The following is a 24,447-nucleotide window of genomic DNA, read 5'->3' on the forward strand; positions in this document are numbered from 1 at the left end:
GATGCGTCAGGTCAGGACCCTCCCACCTCCACCCTGAGGGAGCGATCCTGGTGCTCGCCCGTCTGCGGCTTTGCTCTCCATGACTGGCCACGGTCCGAGAATATGGACCGGAGCCGTCCACAAGCAAACAATCCATTAGTGTAAAATAACCTCCACCGCACACTGTGGAAATGATTGTCTCCTTATTCACGACCGCTCGTCTCTTACCGTGCCTACGTAATAAATCAAGCTTTATCACAGGTGAAGTATACAGGAAAAAACAGCACCTGGGCTCCGGGCACCGGCACCCTGAACACCTTCCCGTGGGACAGAGGGCTGCTCACACACACCTCCTATGGGTCTGTTTCTCTGGGGACTGCTGACAAATGCAACTGTGCAACAGACTGAAACCACTGCACTGGATACTTGGAGAGACTGACCATTACACTATGTGAATTCATCTCAAGAACCCTGTTAAGAAAAGAAACTGGGCTGGGGAGATAGCTCAGCTGGTAGAGCGCTTGTCTCGCAAGCGCAAGGCCCTGAGTTCGATCCCCAGTACCCCCCCCAAAAAAAAAAAGAAAAGAAACTGGTATATACACACAATGGAATATTATTCAACCATAAAGAAGAATAATATTATGGCATTTGCAAATAAATGGATGGAATTGGAGAATATCATGCTAAGTGAAATAAGCCAAGCCCAAAAAACCAAAGGCCGAATGTTTTCCCTTCCCTGATAAGTGGAGGATGATACATAATGGGGGTGGGGGTGGGGAATGAGAGAAGAATGGGGGAACTTTAGAATATGTAGAATGAAATGAGAGGGAGGAGGCATGAAAAATGGTGAACTGAGACAGATCATTGCCCTACGTACATGTATGATTACACGAACGGTAAGAATCTACCTCGTGCACAACCATAGAAACGAAATGATGTACCCCATTTGTGTACAATGAATCAAAATGCAGTCTGTAAAAAATTAAAAGCTAAATAAAAATAATGAAAAAGTAAAATAAATAAAAAAGAAAAATAGTGGCAGAAAGAGCTGAGGAGAGGTGCACCACCCCATCACCCGCCCACCCCCACCCCCCAGAGCAGGGACTGCGGCTGGGGCGGCCAGGAGCTTCCCTGCATGAGCCTTCAAGGGCCCCTCCCCCAGACCTGCAGCTCCTGAGGTGGTGGGGTCCTCAGTGGGACAGACGCCCCGGTCCTGTTCCTCACCGCCCGCCATGGCCATGAACATAAAGCTCTCACGTGCACTTTAAAGACGGCCCTGGGTGCCAAGGGCCGGAGTCCGTGAAGTGGCAGAATGACCCTCTTACATAAAGGAGGCAGTAAGTGCCAACCCGAGAGGGCAGGCAGGTCATGGCAGTAAAAACTGCCATGAAGAAGCCGGGAAGATTTGGGCTCCAGGGTCCCCAATGTCCCTGGGCAGGAGGGACAGGAAGGGAAGGCTTGCCTCCTGAGACATCCCACTCAGCACCCCGCTCCCGGGAGCCCAGGCACAGGACTGATGTGCAGGGGCTGCAGCCCTCCCAACAGGGGCCTGCCCAGGCCAGGAGGAAATGACCACAGCGATGCTGGGGCGGGACTTCCTGGCCATCTCTGCAGGACCCATGCCCTCTCCCCCATTCACCCAAACCAAACAGCACCGCCCAGGAGTCCTGGAGAACACAAGTCACAGAAAGAGGACTCCATTAAGCATGCATTAAGCCCAATTTTGTCAGGGTGACTCTGGCCCTGAGGGAGTGGCCCCTGGGTCACTTGAGGTTTAATGACAACTTTAGCATCTGGTCTCGGAGTGTCACGTGGCATTAGCTCTTTGTTTCCAGCAGTCTTGGAGAGCCCCCCATGGTGAGCCAGGGAGGGCCAGCTTAGCCTGGCACAACGTCCTCACTCCTGTCCCCCCACACGCCCAGGTCCCTCATGGGGCCCTCCTCCCGTTGACGGCCATGCCCCCACTCTAGGACCTGGGGCAGTTTCTGCTGCTTGGCCTGGTGCAGAAGCCAAGGCACACATAGTGAGGGCGTCTCTCCTCCCTTCCACCCGTCTCGGAGGGCTGGGCTGAGGGCTGCACTCTGGGGAGATGGCACCTGTGAGGTCCTCGCAGACCGAGCCAGGGTCACAATCATGGTGGCATCTCAGCACCTCGAGACTGTCCACAAACGCACAAAGGCGCTGTTGAGTGGATTCATGAATGAGCGGATGCATGAATGGGCACAGAGGCAGCTGTGCGCCTGCAGGCAGAGGCCAGATCCTGGGGAGATGGAACCGGGCAGCCCAGGCCAACCGTGAGCCTCGGGGAGGTTGGGTGGTGGCCGTGACATCTGCAGGGACGGGAAAGGACAGCTGGGCATCCTTACGTGGAGGCCTCACTGTCCCCAGCCTGAGGGCAGCCTGGGTGGACCTCAGGGACCAAGGCTGGAGGGGCAGCTGTGCAGCAGGCGTTGGGTGTGGGGCGCCCCCTGGCTGTCCCCAGGGCCCATGTCCACATCCCCTGCGCCCCCACACCAGACTCCACTCCCAGAACCCAGAGCCACTCTGTCCCCTCCTGGCCCTTCTATACCCGCTGCCCCTGCACCTGGGCCATCCCCCAGCCCCCGGCCAAGTCCCAGGGCCCAGAGTGGTAGCGCCACCACCCCTGTGCTGTGGGGACTGCCTCTTGGCCTCCCGGGTGCGCCCACAGGACCCAGGATGCTCCATCTTACAGCGGCCAGCTGGTTCAGAAGCTTCTGGAAGACCATGCTCTGCCCCCCACACAGCCAGCAGCTGCCACACTTTGGAATTTAACAGCAGAGGCAGCCACAGCCAGTGACAGAGGAGGCTTCTACGCCACGTGTCCACTTTCTTTGGAACGGCCCTGGTCCACCTCACTCCTCCCCAGGACGGCCCCACAAAGCCACCGCTTCCATCCGTTCTGCAGACAGAAGACACGGCGTGGAGGCAACGAGCCACGGGGTGCGGCTGGTGCCGCCCTGACCAGCTCCGGCCCCGGCCCCTGAAGCCCACGGGAGAGCAGGACGGGATGGCAGAACAGGTGGGCAGGCCATCGGGGCCTCGACACCGCCGTCCTTCAGGGACTCACCAAGTGACCATCGGCAGAGGCAGGGCCACCACAAACCCTGCTCCTGCCGGTCCCCAACTTTTGGCCTTCATTTGAGCGCCTCTTCCTGGGGAGCCAGGCCTGGCCAGGGACGATCTGCCCTCTGGGAATGGAGCTGCCCCTGGAGCGCTAAGTGGAAGCAGGCAGGGCCGAGAGGTCACTCCCCAAGCTGGGACCCCTTCCCAGGTGTGTCCCACATGGGTGGACTCGGGGGTCTGCTGAGCGAGCTGAGATGTGAGCAAAGGCTGCAGCCGGCCTGGGAAGACCCCAGCTGAGAGGAAGCCACCACCTCGTGCCCTGCCAGCCGGCTGGGGAGCGCTGGCTCTGCCACGGGCTGCGAGGCAGCACCGGACGTATGTGGCCTCGCTGGCCTTAGGCCAGGGCTGCCTGGGGTAGAAGTGGCCCCGGGAGCCCAGCTACACTTCATTTACTCTCTAGTAAGTCAGCGGAACAGCAAGCCTCCTCTGTCCTCTGAGCAGAGAACATTCCCGAGGCCACCTTCTCACTGATGGAACACGTCACAGTGACTTCACAGCTTGCCTCAGCTTTCACATCTGTGAAGTGGAGACAAGAGTCCAGTTCTCAGCATGCACTGAAGAGGGAGCCCCGCGGGTCTCCGAGTGGGCGGGACGTGGAGGCTGGCGCTGAGCGGCCAGAGCTCTAGAGAGGAGGACATGTCTTTCCCACCTCTCCTCAGCACCGCACAGGCTGAGCACCTGCCGTTCTTCCAGTGTGTGCACACGTGTGTGTGTGCGTGTGTGCAGTGCTAGGCGTGAACCCAGGCCTCGGGCATGCCCAGCACAAGCTCCATCACCGGGCCACGGGCCGGCCTATTTCCCTGCTTTCTAAAACCACGGCACGTGAGTGTGTTCTTCATCCCACGAGGAAAGTCAAGGAGAGCGACATGGTGCGCAGAGGTGTTCGTCTGCCTGCCTGCGTTTCCAGTGGCGCGGGAAGGCGTGAAGGTGCGGGGAGATGGTGACCGAGGGCCAGAGCAAGCTGCGGTCAGAGGAGCACTACCATGGAGCCACCCAGACGCCGCCGGGCCCTGGGAGCGTGGGCGTCGCGCCAGCAAGCACCTAACTATCCCCTAGGACCACGGTCCTTGCGGACACAAGAGCACAGCTCTGCAGACTCGGCAGCTGACCCCGTGTCACCTGTGACCGCCTGCGCCAGGCTCTCGGCAGCCTTTCATTATGGTCCCATCTAGCTGAGCTCAGAAGGGCCAAGGGAAGGCACATGACCCTGGAGGGCCTGTCTGACTCTCAAACCCAGAGGCCCCTGTGGAGACCTCAGCCACCCAGCTCAGAACCGCCGGTCACCAGGCCAGCTCCGTGGGGGCTCCACTGGGCCACACTCTCACTAGGTCCCAGGGTGTGGTTTCCACGGTGCCCTCTGGCTCAGGGCCAGGCGCGGTGGCGAGGACTCAACTCACCTGTTCCTCACCAGGTCTCCTGTCCTCCAGTGACCCCGACACCGTCCTCCGCTGCTCAGGTGCCGAGCATGCCACCCTGCCACCCCCACCCCAGCCACAAAGAACAGAGACGCCCCCTCCCGCTCGATGGGTCGCTGCAGAACCATCATTACTCTCCGGCCCACAAGTGACACCAGCAATTGGCAACGTCTTCCTGGGCCTCAGCAAACAACCCAGAGAAGATGAACCCAGGGAAGACGTGGCTCCTGTCCCGGAGACCCCTACTTACAAGGGAGCCTGGAGCCTGGGTGAGGAAGTCATCAGATCCGGGACCCTGGCCCAGAGAGAATGTATTTAAACCATGCATGCTGGTTCTGATCCTTCTTTTTAAAAACTCTCCGAGAAGATGAGGAAAGCAGGAGAGATGGCTATCTTTCCCAGGTGGTCTCCCGGAAGCACAAAATATCTGGATAAAAGTTGAAAACCTGGTTGTACAGTGCTGACCATTCATTCAATCAAACATCAATTGAGCAAGCACCTAGGACATTCAGCAACTGGGGACACAGATCGATGAGTCGCAATCCCTGCACAAGTGTGGGGGTTGGACACCAACCAGTGGATGTGACTCGCTTTCCTGCCTGGTCTTGGTCTCCAGGCCCAGAAAAATTTTATCTCCTGCTCAGCAGTGACAGGCACCTGGACCAGAGCCTAGGAGATAAGATAAGAGATAAGGATCTGGAATGAGGGAGGAGGGAAGAGTCCTGTACATTCCCCTGGGGACTCAGGGGAGGACACTGATGGCCACTCTGATGATCACACTGCTGTGTCCTCAGTACCTGGCACTCCAGGAGCTGGGCAGGAGCTGCAGGTCCTTGGGGGCCTGGGAAGGGGCTGCTACAAGTCAGGGGTGAGGGAACAGTGAGGGGTCCCTCCGCATGGCTGTCACCTCCTTCCCCACGGCCGCAAGGGGGTCTGCGTCAGTGACTACTGATATCAGTCCCAAGAGCCTGACCTGGATCTGGAGTTCCAAGCGCGGCCTGGGACACACAGGAGCCAGCATCTCACAAGGGGGTGCCACTCGCCCAAGAACCAGTTACTGAACCAAGTTCGAGCATTTGTGATACCACGTAGGCTGGCCAGCCAGGGAGAGGGTCCCATCTGTCACCTTCAGGTACTCTGCACTGGTGACACCCGACCTCCCAACAAAGCCAAAGCCCAGACCCTCCGCCAGGGACCAGCAGGGACAGCTGAGTGGGGCAGCTGTGCAGCAGGCCATGAACTCTGCCCTTGGCAGGTCTGGCAGGGTCCCAGGAGGGCGGGAGGCAGCAGGGCAGAGGACTAGGGCTCGGGTAGCGAGCCCTCTTCGCTGGCCCTCACAGCCTGGTGGGTGCGGTTCCCAGTGGGAGAGGAGGGAGGATGAGGCGGGGGGAGCGCCACCCAGTACTGAGCGAGCGCTGGAACCTCCCGCCCTCCCAGGTGCGGGCAGGAGCCCCTCGCCAGCCTGTAATTAGACCTGCACCCTCCCTGCAGAGTCCTCATAAAACACACTCACAGGCAGAGCTATTGTGCACGGCACCGCCTGCCCGCCACCCTCGGAGAGGGTCCTGGGAAAGCTTCCTATGGCTCTCGGGAGCTTCTGAGAACAGGTCCCTGCCTGCCCAGCAACCAGCCGGCTCTCAACAGACAAACCAAAGCTTAGCGCTGAAAGGCAGGAGTCTGGGAATGGAGAGCCAGCTAAGGGCAGCAGGCATCTGCCTTCACCCTCATGCATTTAAATAAAGCCCCTCTTCCCACGCACACAGCCAGGAGAGAGAGGAAGCCCAGAAGCTTCCGGGGTGGTGTGGGAAAGCCAGCATAAGGCTGCAATGAGTAGGGGCACAGGAAAGCGGAAGCTCAGCCCTGGTCACCGGCTCCTTGCCCAAGGGAGCCCTGAGACCTTTGGCCGCCCGGGGATCTGTCCAGCCCAGGCCTGCCTCGGCCGGGGTCTTCCCCTCTGTGGGAGGCGCCTCTGCCCCGCAGAGCGGCCCTATCTGACAGGCGCAGTCAGACCAGCCCTGACGCAACAGGAAGCTGGGAGGATATGGAGGCCAGGGCCTGGTGGAAGGAGGGTGAAGTCAATGGTGGCTCCGGTTGCACAGATGGGTAGAGGGTTCCGGGACCAAGGCCCTGAGGAGCCTGTCTGTCCCCACAGCCACGGGAAGTAGATCTGGTGCTCAGAAGGTGACTCCCCAGGCCCCAAGAAAGTCCATCTGGACTTGGCCTAATGGGGCCGACCGCATGCTTGCCACATGCTGCCCTGTGACTGGGCCCTCAGGGGGAGGGCCGGGCACCTCCGAGTGCCCTGGGGCCCATGCAGGGCCTCCTCCCTGTGCCCTGGGGCTGGCCCCATCACTCTCACCAGGACAGACAGCCCTCAGGAGTGGGTGGGTGCTCCAAACACACAGGCTCGATCTAGGGATGGGACAATGGTGTAGGTGTCCCAGTCCAGAAATGACCAGGGGACAGGAGGGATGAGCCGGGGGTCAGTCACACTCAGGCCCCCAGATAGAGATGTTCAGAAAGGCAAGTCACAAAGAAGCCACAGCCATGTCTCAGCCCAGAGGAACCCCAAGAGGAGAGAGGAGCGTGACTCCCACCTTCCCAAACAGAAGGCAGGGGAGCCCAGCTGGGAGCCCACACAAGCACATTCTCCCAATTTCCTGAAAAGGAGACACAGGGGTGGAGTCAAGCTGGTCAAGAGTGATGCTGGTGTAAAGGCCCCAGGTGTCCCAGGAGAGCAGGATGCATGGGGGACGCCCACCAGCTTGGGGGAGGGGACCCCGCCCACCTCCTCCTCCTGGGGGTTTCAGCTTGGGATCCAAACCAAATTCCAACTGGTCCAGCGGGTGCTGTCCCCGGTGCCGGAAGAGATCTGCCAGACACCCACTGCCCATCTGCTTCCGGGTGGTACATTTTTCTCAAGGAAAGGAATTTCAAACTTCTCTTGGGGAGCAGAGGGATGCTCCCCAGACCTCGGCCCACAGCGCAGGGGGCTTTCCTATCAGAAGAGGAGCAGGGCAAGGCGGACGTGTGGCAGACTGCAGGCTGAGTCAGTGCTCAGGGGACCTTTGAGATGGAGTGTCCACAGCAAAGGGCACGGCCTCCATGGCTCCCTGCTAGGGAGTGTGCAAGGACCACACCGTCGGCGGCAGGATTTCAGCCTGGGCTCTCCCAGCCTCTGCGTGGGCTGCAAAGCCCCCTGGACAGCAGGTCGGCTGAGGAGCTGCTTCCTCATCCCTGGCCCGCAGACGGGGTCCCCCCACGCTGCATTCTCCAGCTGAAGCAAATGCATACCAGCCTCCCCACCCTGCTCACTCCCAGTAACACGCCGCACACCCCAGACCGTCCCAGGAGCCGAAGCCGACCCACTGCACAAACCCCCTGATCACGGCACCCACCGGCGCCTGGCGCCTGGGGTCCGACGGCAGCGTTTCTACAGTCCCTGGGAGCCTCCCACTGGAGAGGAGCAATGGCTAATTCCCGTTTCCTCTGGCCCCCTGGAAGGCAGGGAAGCCCCTCGGAGGGAAACCCGTTCCAAGACACTCCCAACAGGAGGAGAACTTAACCACTCGCCTCCTTGGCCAAATATTTACAAAGAGATAGCTGTGACCACACAAAGCCCTTTTCTTCCATTCCGCCACCAAAAATCTGGTCCCCGCGTGGAGACCAAGCTCCCCGCCGCCCCTCTCCCAGAGACTCTGAGTGTCCTGCGGTCTAAGGCCCTGGCCAGGGGGTGGCGAGGCTCCCCGCCCTACTGCCACGGCCATCGGGGGCCCACCGGGCAGCCGCACCACCTGAAGGCCCCCGGAGCCAGCCGTGCGAGGCTGGAGAACAAAGAGCAAGGACTCACCCCAGCAGCTGAAAGTCGGGCTGCGCTGGACGCTGGAGAGCCGCGGCCCGCCCACCGGGTCACATGGCTCGGAGCCGAGCAGAGGATCAAAGGGGCTTTGTGGCCGAGGAACAAGGAGCCTCCCAGAGCGCGGGGCAGAGGTAGGAGGGCCCGCGACTGCCTGCCGAGGGAGACTCGGTGGGGACTGCTCCAAGGGGCAGGGCAGGGAGCAGGAGGCGGGGAGAGGGGCGCAGGCTGCAGGCGCCACAGCAAGGAACGCGTGGCGTGAGGGGGCCTTCCCCCCTCCACAAGACACCCAGAGCTGGCCTCAGCCACCCCCAGACGGAAAGTGGAGGTCCCTGGGCAAGAGCTGAGGAGCCCCTGCCTGGACCTCGGCCACACCACCTTTCCCTGCACTTGCCAGTCTGTGCTCATCCGAGCCACCATCCCCTCCTCTCAGCCCAGTGGAGACACTGCCTGCAGGTGCCCTCTCCACTCCAGCCTGGCTGCTGCTCCCTCAGCCTGCTCAGGTGACAGCCCCGCCACCCAGGTTGCAGGGCCAGTCACCCTGGGTGTCCCCAGTACTGTCCAGACCCACTGTGCAGATCTGCACCCGGAAGCCATTGCCCCGGGCCCCTGGGCAGTTGGGGGTGGAGCACAGCCATCTCCCTGAAGGCTACCAAGACGCTGGCTGGGGCCGGGCGGGGGCAGGGGTGGGGTGGGGCCGCTCACCCAGGCTCTTTCTTCAGGAGCCTCCGGACTCAGGTCTGATCTGACTCTGGCTTCTGCTCAGGCTCCTCTGCAGGCCTGGGCAGTGAGTCACGGAGACTCTTCCTCCACACTCCTGCAGGCCCTTGTGATATGCTAGGCCCCAGGGGGGGATGGGAAAGGGGGTCCCCAGGGGGAGCTGACCCTGCTGGGGCTGGGCCCGGGGGCTGGGATCTTCCAGACCATCCCGGTGCCCCAGGCTCTGACCCCTAGTGAGTCACTCCCAGGAACAAGCCAGCCAAGGCGGCCCCAGGCCAACTCCCACATTAGTGTTGGGATGGGAGCTGGTTTGGGAGGTTTGCTTGGGGCAGGGAACAAACCCTGAGGCTCTGGTGACACCTGGGAAGGCATCTTAGGGCCAGCAGCTGGGTTCTCCAAGTGACATGTATTCCCTGCCTGAGGTGCAACTCCAGCCCAGCCTCAGGGCCTCTATCCCAAGGTCACTCCAGTCTGAGGCCCAACCCAGCTTGCCCCACCCCATGCCTGATGGCCAAGGCCCCAAGGCACCCACTCCACTAGCCAAACACAAGGATCCAAGGCCCCTGTCCCACCACTCAACGTCTTGGAATCCAACCTTCCCATCTGTAAAATGGACACCACCAACTCCAGTGGCAAGAAGGAAAGCAACATGCACATCCAGCCGGCCCAGCCAGGAAGGGTCTTCCTCCAAACACACGCTTCTCTTTCCCCCGAGAAGATGGTTTCCATGCCTGTCCCCTCCACCACCCACTGCCCATTCTGGGGCCTTTTCACTGGCCTCTGACAGGCAGCTCCAGGAACCAGGCCAGAAGAGGCCAGAAGGGCCCACCTCAGCAGGAGTGGGGCTGACCCAGCCCTGGAGACAGGGCTGCACCCGCCACCTGTGGCCTCCCTTCCCGGTGCTCCTGCTTGGGTTCCGGCCTTGTTCTGTCTCCCAGGCTTCTGGCTCCACAGGTCACTCCCGGGCAGACCTTCCTGGGCACCTCAAGCCCTTTCCCCACCCCCTTGGCTTGGCAGGCAGCAGCCTGGGTGCTCTGCACAGGTGGCCTGCCCCTCTGGCAGCCCACCCGCTCTTGTCACCAGAGCACAAGAGGGGAACCTGGGGCTACCTCAGCTGCTTCTCCGACCTGGAATGCCACCGTGGGCGCTTCTCACCACTCAGCAGGCCCAGCTTGGCGACACAGCAGCCAGCTGCCCAGGGCCCGTCCAACCCTCCAGGTGACATTAATTTTAATACAGTTTTACTCAACCTACGAGCCAAACGCTCTCCGTTCAACAGGTAATCGGTATAAAAACGCACCTCCCACTTCCGGTTCCTGTCGGCACTAAGGCTCGGCATGCAGTGCGCGCTTCCCACTTAGGGCCCCTCTCAGCTTGCACGGGTCACACTCTGGGTACTCAGTAGCCCCCGTGGCCAGCAGCCGCAGTGCTGGACTGTGTGGCCCTAGCAGTGTCCGCTCACCCTGGGGTCACCCAGGTCCTGGAGCGCCATGGACTCAGACGCCTCACTCCAGCCCTAAGTCCCGTCTAGTACCACGTCTGAAACCCCCATCTAGAGGTCGACGGGACCCAGCTCAGTGAAACATGGTGGCCCCCACCCCAAGAGACCACTTGGGATGCTAATGCCCACATCTCGGATTTCAGTGTCAGAAAGAACACAGCTTGGGCTGGGGAGATAGCTCAGTGGGTAGGGTGCCTGCCTCGCAAGCACAAGGCCCTGGGTTCCATCCCTAGCACCGCAAAGAAAAAAAGAAAAGAAAAGAAAGAAAGAAAGAGCACAGCTTCTCTGAGGAAATGAGATAGTTAGACTCAAGGCTAGGCATCATTCAGACTATGCCAATGACGCTGTGACCTGACTGCCAAAGGTCCCTTTACCTGGCCGTCCTTGTCTTATTAACTGGATCAGGGTGCTCAGGGCAGGATGCACCTGACTGGGGTGCCCCAGGGCGTTGGTGTTCCCCCCAGGAGTGTGAACTAGGAGCTCTGCTTGGTGGAGGGCCCTGCAGCTTGGAGGCCATGCAGACTCCGGGTCTGGGAAGCTCTTCGAGCCCTTTGCAGAGGGAGAGCAGAAAGCGGAGGAAGCGCAGGCAGAGACCGGCTCCCTCAACCCCTGCCCTTCCGGAGGCCGAGGTATGCACACGCTGGCTTCCGCTAACTTACACCCTTCCAACGACCGGTTCATCAAGCTGGTGTTTATTTATGTTAAAGTCACATAGAATTGCACTTAAAAAGGAATTTATAGAGACAGAAAGCAGAAGGGTGGCTGCCAGGGCCCAGGGCGTGGGGAGGGGAGAGGGACGGCTCCGTCAAGGCCGCAGAGGGTGATGAGGTCCCGGTGCTGGACAGACCAACAGTCGCACGCACCGAATGTGGCAGATGCCACCAAAGAAGGAAGAATTTAGTGTTCTTTTCTATTTTCTTGACTCAGTTTATTTATGTTTGAAAACCAAAATGGCCCTAAGACGCATCCTGAGCCTCTGAGAGAGGCTGGCGAATGTCCCCTCGCCGACCTGAGAAACTGGCTTCATCTGGCAAAGGGCACTTTGCAGACGTGAACGCAGATCCTTCAGGTGGCCTGAGATGCATCCCCAAGTATCCAGACAAGAGGGAGGCAAAGGCAGGACAGGTACCGCCACTGGTGACGGGGAGGAGCAGGACCGGGCCCCAGGCCTCCACGAGTGCCGCACTGCCCACGCCAGCAGGGCAGATGTGACTTCAGACCTTCAGAACTGGAAGGGAATCAGCCGCGGCTTCGAGCCACACGTCTGTGCAAACTTTATTAGAGCAGCAACTGGAAGCAATGGGGGTCCTCAGCCCCTCGACCCTTGGGAGCTTGGGAGCTCTGAACAGGGAGGAAGCAGCCCTCGGGGCTGCAGGCCTGCTGCTCAAAGCCAGGCCGCCAGGGCGTGGAGGGGAGCCCTCCCAGCCTCACGGGGGACTGAGTCAGACCTTCCAGGGCTTGGGACACTCTGAGCCTGGCCCACATCACCAAGACTCATCCAGAGCTGAGGCGGCCGCGCCTGCACTGGGCACAGGCCAGCGTGCCCCACAGGGTCCTTGCCAGGTGTCCACCTGCCCGGGAGCAGCACCCACTACCTTCCTGAAGGGTTGCCAAGGAGAGGGGAAGCGGCAGTGGACAGCAGGGTCCTGCTCCAGACCTGGCGGGTGGGGGGACCGTCATGGTTCCCTCTTCCCCCTGAGCCAGCGGGAGAAGAGGACGGCAGTCTCGGAGGCCGACACCTGCCAGGAAGCGCTGGCCACCACGGGCCACCCTCCACGCCCACCACCTGCACGCTTCCTTGTGGAAAGCGGATGTGGTTTCCCAGTGCCACACCACACGCACGCACCTGCCCCTCCCAGGTCCTCACGCTCTTCCCCGCTCCGAGCGCCACAGCCACGGACACGGAGCTCGGCCTTCCTGCCATCCCGTCCATCCACCCCGGGCCACACCCCTGGCGCAGCAGGTGCCCCCCACCATGGGCCAAGGAGGCACCACCTTCCTTTGTGGCTGGCACTGGGCCCCTGCCGGGACCATGGTGGGCAGGGCTGGGCGCTCAGAGGCTGGCTCCGAGGGTCCATGTGCATCTGCAGCTGCCGCAGCACCCCCAGGACTGTGTGCCCTGGGGCGGGCGGGCTGGGGACGCCCCAGCAGCCCTGAAGGGAAGGCCGTGCCCAGGCTGGTGGGGAGGGGGCTGGTTTCGTCACACTCACTTGACATCACGCTTCGGGTTCTCTCCCTCGTGGCCTAGGAGAAGGTGCAGTCTGCCCATCTCAAAAACCAAAACGAGCAAGCCCCTCCGCTCCCTCCCCAGACGCTGACCCCTCTGAACAGCCCACTCCCTGGTCTACACCGGGCCCCATCTTTCTTCCACCCACGAGCTTCTTAGCTTTGGCACCTGGTCTCCGCCCATTCCACAGTAAGACAGCTCAGGAGAGGCTCCTCACGGCCTATGTCCAGTTCCGCCATGGCCCGAGGGCAGCAGTTGATGTGCGGACCCCTTATGGAGGGTGGCTGCCAGCCCTCCGCCCTCAGGCCCCTTTCCTCTCCCCTCCCCCAGTGCAGCAGTGCATCAGGACCCTCACCTTGGCCTCCTGGGCGACCTCCCCTCTGCCGCCCACCACTGCAGCTTGCTGACCAGCAGCCAGGCCTCCTCTGCTCTTCGTCCCCCGCAGCCCTGTGTCTGAGGGTCAGGGTCCGTTGCCCCAGCCCTGCCTCACGCGGGCCTCAGGCCACTGCTGCTCCGTGTGGCCAGCTGTCACTTCCCGCCCAGGCCCCTTTGGCGGGTCATGCCCTTTGGTCACTCCTGCCCCTCACTGCTGCCCACTTCCTGTCCTTTCCCTCCTGGGTGATCCTTCCCACCCGGTCGCTCCTTTTCCCACAGTCTCAGGGGCTCCTCTGCTAAGAAATTCTTCCAGAGCACTGGGGACCCTGCCACCTGGACCCTGCACTCTTCAGCCAGGCCCCAGAGTCCCCAGACCTCACCCACAGAAGGCTCCTGACATCTCCACGACCTGCAACTACCGGCCACTCACGGTGACTTGGAGGACCCGGCCGGCTGCCTCTGACAGCTCTCCTCCTTCCCGGTCTCCTAGGTAACAGGCCTCACTCCTGTGGTCCTCAGCAGGGGCCCCATCTCCTCTCCTTCCCTTCTTTCTTCTTTTACTTCAGCACTGAGCCTTGAACACAGGCTGCTCTGCCACTGAGCCACATCCCCAGCCCTCTTTATGTGATTTCGAGACCGTGCTCAGCTGCCCAGGCTGGCCCTGAACTTGTGACCCTCCTGCCTCAGCCGCCAGGGTCACTGGGATCACAGGCGTGGGCCACAGCGCGGGGCCATCTCCCGTGCCATTGAGCATCTGCGCTCCCAGGCATCTCCCCCGGCCTCTCCTCCCCTCGACAGGCAGCCTCCTATCAGCAGCGTGTCTTGTAAACTATTCGGCGCTATCTGAACCCAAAGCGCAGCCTCCGGGTCTGCAGCCACCGCTGTTATTCGCATGTGATGACGGCAGATCAGTGACCGCGGATCCAGGCTCACATCCAAACCCACGTTCCTGCCCCCACGGCCCCCACCTCGCCGGCTGGCAGCTCTCCCATCAGCGTGCAGGGCGGTACTCTGGGGGCAGACTCGTCAGGATGCTGAATACCAACAACAGGGTGGTCAGATCCAGTCTTGGGTCTGCAACCTGGAAGCCACACCACACCAGGACTCCTGGCCAAGGGGCGTCCCGGGCGGGGAACCGGCTCTGGGGACACTCCAGGCTGCCTGGTGGGCCAGCTCCTCAACCTTCCCGCCTTGAAACAAACCAACCCCGCATGGCTCACATGTAGGACTTCGGGGGCTGGTGGTTCCCAGCCCCGTGTGGCGGGGAGGAGGGAAGCAGAAAGAGTGGGATATTTACAAACCTGCTTCCAGAAGTCAAGGGTTCCCAATCCTGGCGGGCACAGTACCACCCCAGGGGGAGCATGTGAAGAATGAAGAGGTTGGGCAGGCCCACCCAGCAGGTCTAATCCGACTCATATGGGAGGTCGATATTTAAAGATTCTTGAGGGGACTCCAGTGTGTAGCTGGGGTTGAGAACTGCTGGTTAGCACTGAAAGACAGACACGCAAACACACACACACACCCTGCAGCGCACCAAGACCTCCCTCTCTGCTTCCTGGCTGCCAGGATCCGAGGCGCTTCCCTCCACCACACCCTTCCACCACGATGTCCTGCCTCACCTTGGGCCCGGGGCAATGGAGTTGGCAGCTCACGGACTGAGCCTCTGAAACCATAAACGCACATTCCCTCCTCTGAATTATTCTTGTCAGGGATTCTGGTCACAGCCCTGCAAACCTGACACAAGGCGTGAGTCTCTGTCCCTGCTCACCGCCAGGCCTCAGATACACCTCTCTCTGGACACCTTAGAAAGGCAGAGGCAAGAGGCCCCGCAGGTGGGAGGGCTTCCCTGGGCAGCCTCAGGTCTTGCAGTGCTGTTTTGAAATCCAAATTCCTACACCAAGGGGCAAAAGAAAACTGGTCCCTGCAGCATTGTTCATAGAAGTAAAAATCAGAAAACAGCCCCAACAGCCAGCACGGAGAGAACCCAGCGACGGTGGCACAGCAAGAAAAGAAACTGTCCAGGGCACAGGCCTCTGATCAGACACACAAGGCCCGCTACCCAAGGATGCTCGCTGCCCACGGCTCTGTGAGGCCCAGGACAACACCAAGTACGGCCTGGGACGCGGGTCTGCAGCCAGAGCGGGAAGGAGCGCGGGGGCCGGGGAGGGCGCAGGCAGGCGGGGGCCAGAGGACCGGCAGGTGCCCTGGTAGCACCTGGTGTTCACTGAGATGCGGCCTATTTTTGAAAACAGAAAGAGCAACTTTGGTCTGCCTAGGGTGCAAGAGGCACTGAGCTTTTCTGTGCCCACAGGGCTGGGTGGCCTGGGAGGCAAGTTGTGGCCCCCGGAGCCAGGCCTGCTCACCTATAAATGGAGGGCAAGGAAACCACCTGCCACCTGGCTGCGGGGGAGGCGGCCGTCCACACTTCCTGCCCTCCCTGGTTCGGGGAAGATCACGTGAGTTAACATGAAAGTGCTTTGAAAACCACATGAAGGTCTGCGCAAGCGGGGGCCGGGCGGCTCCGGCCCATCTCCACGAGCCAGCGGAAAATGCCCCAGCCAGGGGCCTTGTTTCCCTCCCAGGCAGGTAGGTGCCTTGGTCTCAGGCTGTCCCATGGGAGGCTCTGTTGGTCTGACGGATTCCTAGTGGGGTCTGAAACCCTTCTCCCTTTGCACAAACCCTGGGCTAGGTCAGATCATCCATGGTGGTCAACTAAGAAGCTGGTTTGGCTTGGCCCCAACCAGCCCAGCCCAGGCCCTCCTCTCCACCTCCTCCCTTCCCAGAACCCATCCCAAGAAAGCCGGGACTGAGAAGCAGCTACAACAGCACCCCTCAACGTTCACCCAGAGAAGGGAAACCCTCCCTGTCCCAGGAGGTCCTGTTCCTGAGCTATCCAGGGCCTGGGGGCCCCACCAGACTTTCTATCCCATCCAGGTGACAGGCTTGGACTGCAGGATGGTGCAAATCTGGCTCCATGTTGAGTGACTGGCAAGTTCCTTCCTCCCTTTGTCCCCTCCTCCCTCCCTCCCTCTCTTGCTCCCTCCCCCTGAATGCCAGGCAAGTACCACACCCCTGAGCCACACCCCAGTCCTGGGCGACTTCTTTACCTCTGGGGAAGAGTTTCCTGATCTGCAGAAGTGGGAGGGGGCATCAGGAGAGAGGGGGACACAAGTACGGACTGGCACCTGGCTGGCCCCGGGCAGAGGAGCCCCATGCAGCTGCCGCCTGCTCGGCTCTTCGGGGAGCAGAGGAGGGTGTGGGCGCTGGCAGGCAGCGAGAGGAAGGGAGCGGCTGTCCTCGGGCACAGACGCGGAGTTGGAAGTGAAAGAGTAGCGGAAGCTGCTCTCTGCCCACGAGGTGCCTGTATCTGCTTTAAAACAACCGTGCGTCCAAAAGATCTTCCAAGCACGTTCTCTTTAAAAAGCTCACTGAAGATGTAAAATGCCATGAGTGTTTATCACAATTTGCAAGTTAGAAACGGGAACAGATGGCTTCCGGGCCTTGGTCAACGTTCCTTCACTCTGAAGGTGTTGAGGGTCCCCGGGGTGCCGCGCTGGGCAGGGGCTAGGACCTCGGTGCCTCGTGGTGCACACAGCCCTGCCTGCTCAGGCCTTAAGGTCAGGGAAGACACAAAAGTTAAGATAGGGTGGGACCAGATGGGGGTTATTGGGCAGCACGAGGCAAGGACCTGTGGCACCTAAGAACAGCCCAGAGAACTAAAGGAACCCGACTCCTGGGAAAGCAGGCATCCTGGGCAGCAGGACCCCACAGGCACAGGCCTGGAGGTGAGCCCCAGGTGAGCCGTTCGGGTGTCAGGAGGAAGGTAGGTGAGGCAGAGGGACAAGCCAGGAGGCCGCAGACATGGATGCTCATGAGGTGCCACCAAGTGTCATCTGGGATGGAATGATCCCAGGGGCTGGGATGCAGGAATTTGCTCACCGGTCCCCTATTCAGCTCAGAAAAAGACTTTGATAGTGACAGACAAGAGCCTGGCTCTAGCAAGCTGCTGGCCATGCAGGGGCTGCCGGGGCAAGTGGACACTCAGGGTCAAGGTCTCCAGGTGCCCTGGCCAGCCCAGAAGCACCTGTGGCTGGGTGCTAGACTCACTTTCCACCTCCTGGCTTAGTCCTCCTGCCAGAGTGTCCCCAGGTCCCTGGGCCCCCAGGACTTCAAGGTGGCAGTTGGCCTGGCCACTGTGGTCCAGGGAGGTCTGCCCCCTGCCCCGGAACCTAGGAGGAAGTGCTGAGGGCAAGGAGGTGGACACCCGGCTTGAGACCCCACCAGGCCCTCGGCAATCACTGAACTTCCTGGGCCTGTCTCCTCACTGACCCTGAAGTCTCTTCTGGCAACAGAATTCTAAGTCTGAAGATAAAAAATGAAAAGAGAGCTGCAAGAAGGCCACACCTGCATCTGTGAAAGGGGGACATTTTGTCCCATCTCTTTCCCGCCAGTCAGGGAGTGCGGGGATGTTATGGGTTAGATGTGAGGTGTCCCCCAAAACACGTGTGAAATAATGTGAGAGGGTTCAGAGGGGAAATGACTGGGTTGAGAGACTGGACCCAACCTGAGTCCATCGCCTGCGGGGACTGACTGAGTGGTAACTGGAGGCAGCTGGGGTGTGGCTGGAGGTGGGCGCTGGGGTGTGGCTTTGGTACACGTTACGTATCTGGCAGGTGGAGTCTCTCCTGCTTCCTGATCAGTGTGTGAGCTGCTTCCCTCCACCACACTCTTCCGCCATCTCCTGCCTCACCTTGGGCCCCGAGGAATGGAGTCCACTGTCTATGGACGGAGACCTCTGAAACCGTGAGCCCCCAAATAAACCTTTCCTCCTCTACAGTTCTGGTTGGGTCTTTCAGTCACAGCGGCAAAATCCTGACTAAAACAGGGGACTTACTACAGACTTCAGGCCTGGAAGGGTCTAGAAGCCCCAGGAAACTTCCAGGACCCAAGAAGCCCCAAGGAATTCCTCCCAATCCTGCAGGAGGCTCACCACATCCCACGCTATGTGCAGGAAGCTAACTGCCATGCACAGGCGACTGAGACACCACCCATCCTGGCTGGTCAGGGGGTCCAGGGGCCGAGTGGCCTTGGCAGAGAGCCCCTGCTGGCCTTTGCCGTGGCCCTTCCTCCTCCCGTCTTTCCTCTGCTGCCCCACTCTGGCCTGGGGTTTGTCACTTTGAAGGACCTTGTGGTTACACCGGGTTTATGGATTATCCAGGAAAACCTCCCCCTTTGAAGACGGCTGATTGGCAACCGTGGCTCCATCTGCAACCCGAGTCCCCTGCCATGTCACCTAGGGCATTCCCGGGCTCTGGGGACGGACTCTCAGGAGCCGTGACTGCCCACCCCACTAGGCCCAGTCCTGCACATGCTGTCCAGTGGGGCAAGGGACAGCGAGTGCTGGACACTGGAGCAGTGCCGAGCAGGTGAGGGCCTCCATGACCATCTGTCCCTTCTTGACCAAGTGACCTCATCCCAATGGCCTTTCAAAACCCTCAGCCCCTCCTGGTCACCAGGCCGGGTGCCTGTCTACAAGCCTCCCAGGGTCACCCAAGCCACTGGGCCCTGGATGGTCACATCCCACACACTAAGCAGATGCCGTGAGCTCTTCATCAGTGCCCGGCCAGAGATGCCAAGATGAGCCACCTCTGGTGTGCACCCAGCACAAGCTAGGGGCTTCCAGGGTCACTTCTGAGGCGGGCAGGGCCCAGGCCCCTCGGCTCCAGACCAGTGGGTCTCCCAGGCACTACACTGCAGGTCCCTGAGCTCTCCTAGTGGGACACTTGGTAGTCCCAGAAGGGTGATGGATGGGCCAGGGCCAGAGGCGATGGGGGTGGCTCACCCGCCACGGTCCCCTCACCAGAACCTTCAGGAGTCATCGGCAGTGGTCAACACCCCTTGCCCAGTCCCCGATGGGCCGGGAGCCCTCCCGTGCAGTCTCCACAGAAGTGGTCTCACCTGGCTGAGCCCAGGTCATTCTGACTTCCTCACAGGAGGTCCTGGGACGTGGGCAGGGGCAGGGTGGGAGGGGTGTCACTGCCCGGGAGGAGAGGGGCAGCAGGCCTGGGCTCCATGCCTGGCTGGGCTGTGTGGGCTTGGGGAGGTCACTGTGCCTCTCTGGCCTCTTCTCTAGGTGATCTGCACACTGTGTCTGAGGCTTGTCAAGGGCACCTCTGTCCAGCAGCCTCCCATGGTTCCAGAGTAAGGCTTCCAGAACCCACTGGCCTCCTGGGAAGGACCACCTGGGGGCTTCCCCAGGCCCAACAGGGGCACCCTGGTCTGTCTCTGGTGTCACTGGCAGGAACACTCAGCTATCGGTGGCTCTCGGTCAATCCCAAGACAGGGGCCAGTTCCCGCCCACCTCTGCGCCAGGCTCGGCAGAGGCTCTGCACCCCTGTGGCCAACAGGAGGCTTCGGTGGCAGGGGCCACAGAGGCCAGGCTGGTCCCTCCAGGAGGGTGGAGGGCAGAAGAAAGCCAGGGCAGCCTCCAACAGGAGGCTCAGGGAGGGCGGGCTGCAGACAAAGGGGAAAGGAAGCAGGCGCCCCTCCCCCGAGCTGGGGGTGGGGAGGGTCTCCCCGACCCCCACCCCCAAGCTGGCTGCAGCCCAGGCCGCCTCCAGCTCCAGGAGGACCCAGCCCCCACCCCATCTCCGGGGAGAAAGTGAGGGTCTTGGTTTGCCAAGTCCGGTAATGAATCCCACATGCATTCCAGCCTCGCGCTGGAAAGCCTCCCTCCACCTTCTGGCCGCGCGCTGAACAGCTGGTCTGCAGAAGTTGCTGGAACTGAACATGCAGAGGTGCCTGTGCAGCATCCTCCACCCCCCACCCACCCTTCCTCTAGAGATAAGGCCGCTCTGTTCCGGCCCTTTCCCTGGGAAAGCTGGAGGGCAGGCAGGAAGCGGGATCCACCGTTAACCCCTTCCTGCACACCAGCATCCCAGCCTGCCGCAAAGACGGCTCAGCCAAGGCCGGCAACCCACGCTCGGTTCCCAGTGGCTCTGCAGGTGGCCAGTCCTTGCCTGGGTGCTGTAGCCAGGTGAGGGGCTCACGTGTGGAGGAAGGTACAGGTCTGTTGGGTGGTGCAGAGGTCCGGCTCAGACAAACACAGTCCAGCATCCACATTAACACGCACAAGAGCCCCACAACGAGAGTCCCCTGCTGACTCCCTCGGACACCACCAGCCAGCCAGGGCAGAGGTAAAGACCAGAGCAAAGCCAGCCATAAAAACCCATCACCAAGCCAGATGCCACATTAGGCCTCTAATCCCAGAGACCCTGGAGGCTGAGGTGGGAGGACTGCAAGTTAGAGGCCAGCCCGAGCAACTCAATGAGACCCTGTGTCAAAATACAAGATTAGGAAGAGCTGGGGATGCGGCTCAGTGGTAACATGCCGAGGGTTCAACCCCCAGTGCCAAAAGAAAGATCACCCATGATGCTTTTCACATGCCCAAGGACTTCCATGGCCCTGGGGCCCTGTCCGTGAGGGTAGCTGCTCCGCTGAGCGGTCACCGGTTCCTGCAGCCTCACCCCAAGATACACCATCTGCTTCCACTTGGGTGCAGTCAGGTGGGCCTCCAGGTTGCCCTGCTCCCCCTGCCTGGGCACAGACTCCACAGGTAAAGAGGACGAGAGAAGACGGAGCTGCCATGTTGGGCAGGGGCTGCTTCCTGGGCCTGGGAGACCTACTCCAGCTCTGGCCACTAACCTGCTGTGTGACGTTGGCCAAATCACTGCACTTCTCTGGGCCTCAGATTTTCTGCTAGAAAAGTGAGCTTAAATCTGATGGCTGGCTGAGAGGATCAAAGACGAGGGAAGAGGCCCAAATTCAAATTTCTGTCGCACCCAGGATTGCGTGTCCTCGGGCAGCTCACTTCACCTGCCTTGCTTTGGGCTCCTCGGCCTAGGGCTGTTGGGAGTATCAAATGCTCTGGCCACGAGCACTCAAGACATAGAGGGTGCACAGGACGCCCCGGTCACCTCGGCGGGCAAGGCCACTGCCGCCTTCCCCAGGGCGGCTCCCGCGGTCCTCCCCCCTCAGAGCACGTCCAGCACAGGCCAGGGACTCCCTGGCAGCCATAGCCTGGCAGCGGGAGGTGAGCCCTGCTCCCGCTGCCCCCGCTTTCCCTCCAGCAGTGGTGGCCGCAGCCAGAGTCCAGCTCCTGAGCCGGGATCCGAGGCCCGGCCGTGCGCTCGGGACAAGGCCAGGCCACCTCTCCTGTCTTGGTGGGGCTTCTCACTGGCTGCTCCACACAGGCAGCTCACCTGGGGATGATACGGGGCCGTCTGCATCCAACAGACTGAGAAAAGAATCTGCAAACCGTGCGAAGCCCTGGAGACCTTTCCTGGCCTCTGCAAGCCACCACTGACCCCAGAGACGGTGCCCCTCTACCTACCCATGTGACGCTCCAGGAGGCCCTGAGAGGCAGGGGGTGAAATGAGGCACAGAGAGGTTAAGGGACATGCTCGAGACCACACAGCTGACAAACGCCTGGTGGAACACCAGCCTGGACTCTGGTCATGTTCTAGAGAACCTTCTACCAAAAGCAGGTCAATGTGGAGCTGCCCAGATTGAGGGCAGGCATCCCGCATCTGCCACCAAGGATCTGAACGCAGACACCAAACCCGGGGCCTTCGACAAGCGAAGACGCGAGAGGCTTCGGCACACACAGGGTCGCCGCTCAGCACTGCAGACGCCCCAGACACACACACACGGGACCACGGGCCTGGGGGCTGAGAGACTGCGGGCGAGACCCCTTGGCCGTCCTCCAGCAGCAGTGGGAAGGGCTGGGAAGGGCAGGGCACCCTGCAGGCCCAGGGGTCGGGGTGCAGGGTGCAGCCCCCCGGCTTCCTGCAGACTCACCCCTGCCGGCGTCTCAGTGCCCACAGTCTGTCCATGGGTCGCTGGTCACACTGCAGTACCAGCCCAACCCCTCCCAGCCCTGGAAAGTGGGCCGGTCACTGCTGTAGGGCACCGCTGCTGTTCCCGGAGACGCCGGGCCAGCTGGGGGCTGCTGGGCCTGCGGGTGGAACTCGGCTCCCTGGCTGCCGTGGGCAGGGCAGCTGGAGGACATGGGTCCATGTGTCCGCCCCAGTGCTCTGTGGCCACCAGCTCTGACCCACCACCAAAGGAGGGCCACCCTGGTCCAGCCCCGCCCTCTCCTGGGGAGCCCCTGCCTGCTCTGCCTGGGGCCGGAGTTTCCAGACAGGGGCCACCGGGTCCAGCCTCAGCCAATGCACAGCAGTTAGAAGACAAAGCTGCCTGGTGACCACTTGGGAGGCTGTGAGGGGCTTCCAGAAAGGTCTCTGGGCCCATGGAGGGGGCCCGCAGGGAGGGGACGTGGCTGTGGGGGACACGACAGCACCTGTGATGGTGGACACAGTAGCCAGGGCTGCAGGATGGGGTCCTCCAAGCCCCAGGCAGCCGTTTTGTGCAAGAGTACACCCTCCTTTGCGCTAAGCCCCGGGAGTTTCCGTCACGCGAATGCAGAGCCCTGGGAACAGCGGAGCTTCCCTGACCTGAAAAATCAGCGTCTGCTTCTCCAGCCAAGGGGACGAGGCTGCAGGGTCAGGGGCACGGAAGGAGGCCACTCCCCTGCGAGAACAGGGTCCACGGTCTGGCTGTGGCTCACAAGTCAGCAACTCTGTCCGTGACCACGGCTGCCCCCTCTGATTTTCCAGAGAAAGCAGTCCACCCAGGGCCAGTGGTCAGTGTCCCAAGATCCAAGAGCATCCTCAGAATGGCAACCGACGAGGGCCTGAGGACCCAGGACCCAGCGCTGGGCTCCCGCCCCACCTGCCCCTCCCCCAGGTCTCCCAGGCCGGGGCCCCCTCCCCCCCAGCCTCAAGGCATCAGGCCCACAAGAGCCTGGCTCAGACCACCAAGCAGGGGGAGGGCGAGGGCACGGCAGGTGACCAGCCTCTGCACCCAGACCCCAGGTCCAAGCCTGGCACACACAGGCCTCAGCGAGCGAGTGAAGGAAGGAACGCGGGCCTGAGAGGAGGAGGGAGGCGGCCAATAGGCCAGGGGGACATCACAAACAGAGCTTCGAAACCGGGTGCGGTGGACACCCAACCCAGCAGCTCTGGGAGGCTGAGGCAGGAGGATTCCAAGTTCAAGGTCAGCCCAGGCAGGTCAGCAAGACCTCGTCTCACAAATGTAAATACTCAAAGGTGTGGGTGGGGAGTGGAGAGGGGGACACTGCTCAGGATGAGGCACCCTGGTTCAGCCCCCAGTACCACAAAATGAGGGCCTCACCAGTCGGGCTCCCGCTAGCCAGGCCCCTGGGGACCTTCCTCATCACAGTCTCTGCGGGGGGCTCTGCTACGAGCCCATTTAACAGAGGGGAAAGTTAGCGCTGCGGCTAGGGCGTGCGGCCAGGACGTCCTGGCCCAGCTGTGGAGGCCGGGCAGCTCCCGGGAGGGTCTTGCTCACAGGGCAGCACGGATCGCCCCGAAGAGAAGCAGCGGCAGGGCCCTTTCTGCCACCACCCCACGCTGGGGCTGCGGCCTCTGCAGAAAGCCCCCAACCTGTCCCCAGGTGTCCTCAGCCCGAGATGGCCTTTCACACGCTGTCCCCTCCCACGGCAACTGGGCCTCACCCTCTTTTAAGGCCAGCCTCGTGCACAGGTAAGAAGAACAAAATCCCCTAGCGACGCGTCCGTCAGCGGCATCAGGAGAAGCATCCGCTCTCGTTCTTGTTTAAAAATTTAAAAAATCAAATCACATTAGGTACACAGGTAGGGAAGAAGCCGTAACACCAGAACGGCGACCCGCTAATTTCGCCCAGGATACAATTATTCACCATCATCGGGTTTCCCTGACTAGATTCCTCTTTTGCCACGAGGAGGCGTGATTTTTAACAATCTTGAGAGGTGAGGCTGTCCTCCAGCCAGAGGCGGAGGCTGCCCAGCGGTTCCAGCAGCCGCCACGGGCATCGCCCGACCCCAGGGGACGAGGTCAAGGAGCCTCCCGGGACCTGGGCTGCTGCCCTTCCCAGGGAGCTCCGGGGCCGGGGCCCGGTCCCGTCTCCAGAGCGGGCTAGGCAGTGGACGCTCCAAGCCTGCACGGAGCCGCCGCCTCGGCTCCAGCACGTGGGCCGCTGGCTGCGGGGAGCACGTGGGCCGCTGGCTGCGGGGAGCACGTGGGTTCAGCCAGGGTTTGTGTCAACATGGCTGCTTCACCCACGGCCGGCGGGGAGGAAGCCACTAGGGCGTGAGAGGGGACGTTCCAGG

The 24,447-nt window shown here is 61.3% G+C and overlaps 1 protein-coding gene across 9 annotated transcripts in view; it reads right to left on the minus strand.

Annotated features, from left to right (window-relative positions):
- Septin9 (septin 9) overlaps nt 1-24,447 on the minus strand; it is a 143,796-nt gene that overhangs the window by 22,253 nt on the left and 97,096 nt on the right. Inside the window, exon 1 of one of the 9 annotated variants that reach the window (XM_047543307.1) lies at nt 13,641-13,743. The exons of 7 other annotated variants lie outside the window; for them this stretch is intronic. The gene's annotated coding sequence lies outside the window, so the exon portion shown is untranslated. Of the gene's footprint in view, nt 1-8,388; nt 8,695-13,640; nt 13,744-24,447 lie in introns of those variants that run through there. One more of the 9 variants, XM_047543308.1, reaches the window with a different exon arrangement.

The sequence above is a fragment of the Sciurus carolinensis genome, chromosome 3 (assembly GCF_902686445.1).
Source record: "Sciurus carolinensis chromosome 3, mSciCar1.2, whole genome shotgun sequence".
NCBI classification, from domain to species: domain Eukaryota; kingdom Metazoa; phylum Chordata; class Mammalia; order Rodentia; family Sciuridae; genus Sciurus; species Sciurus carolinensis.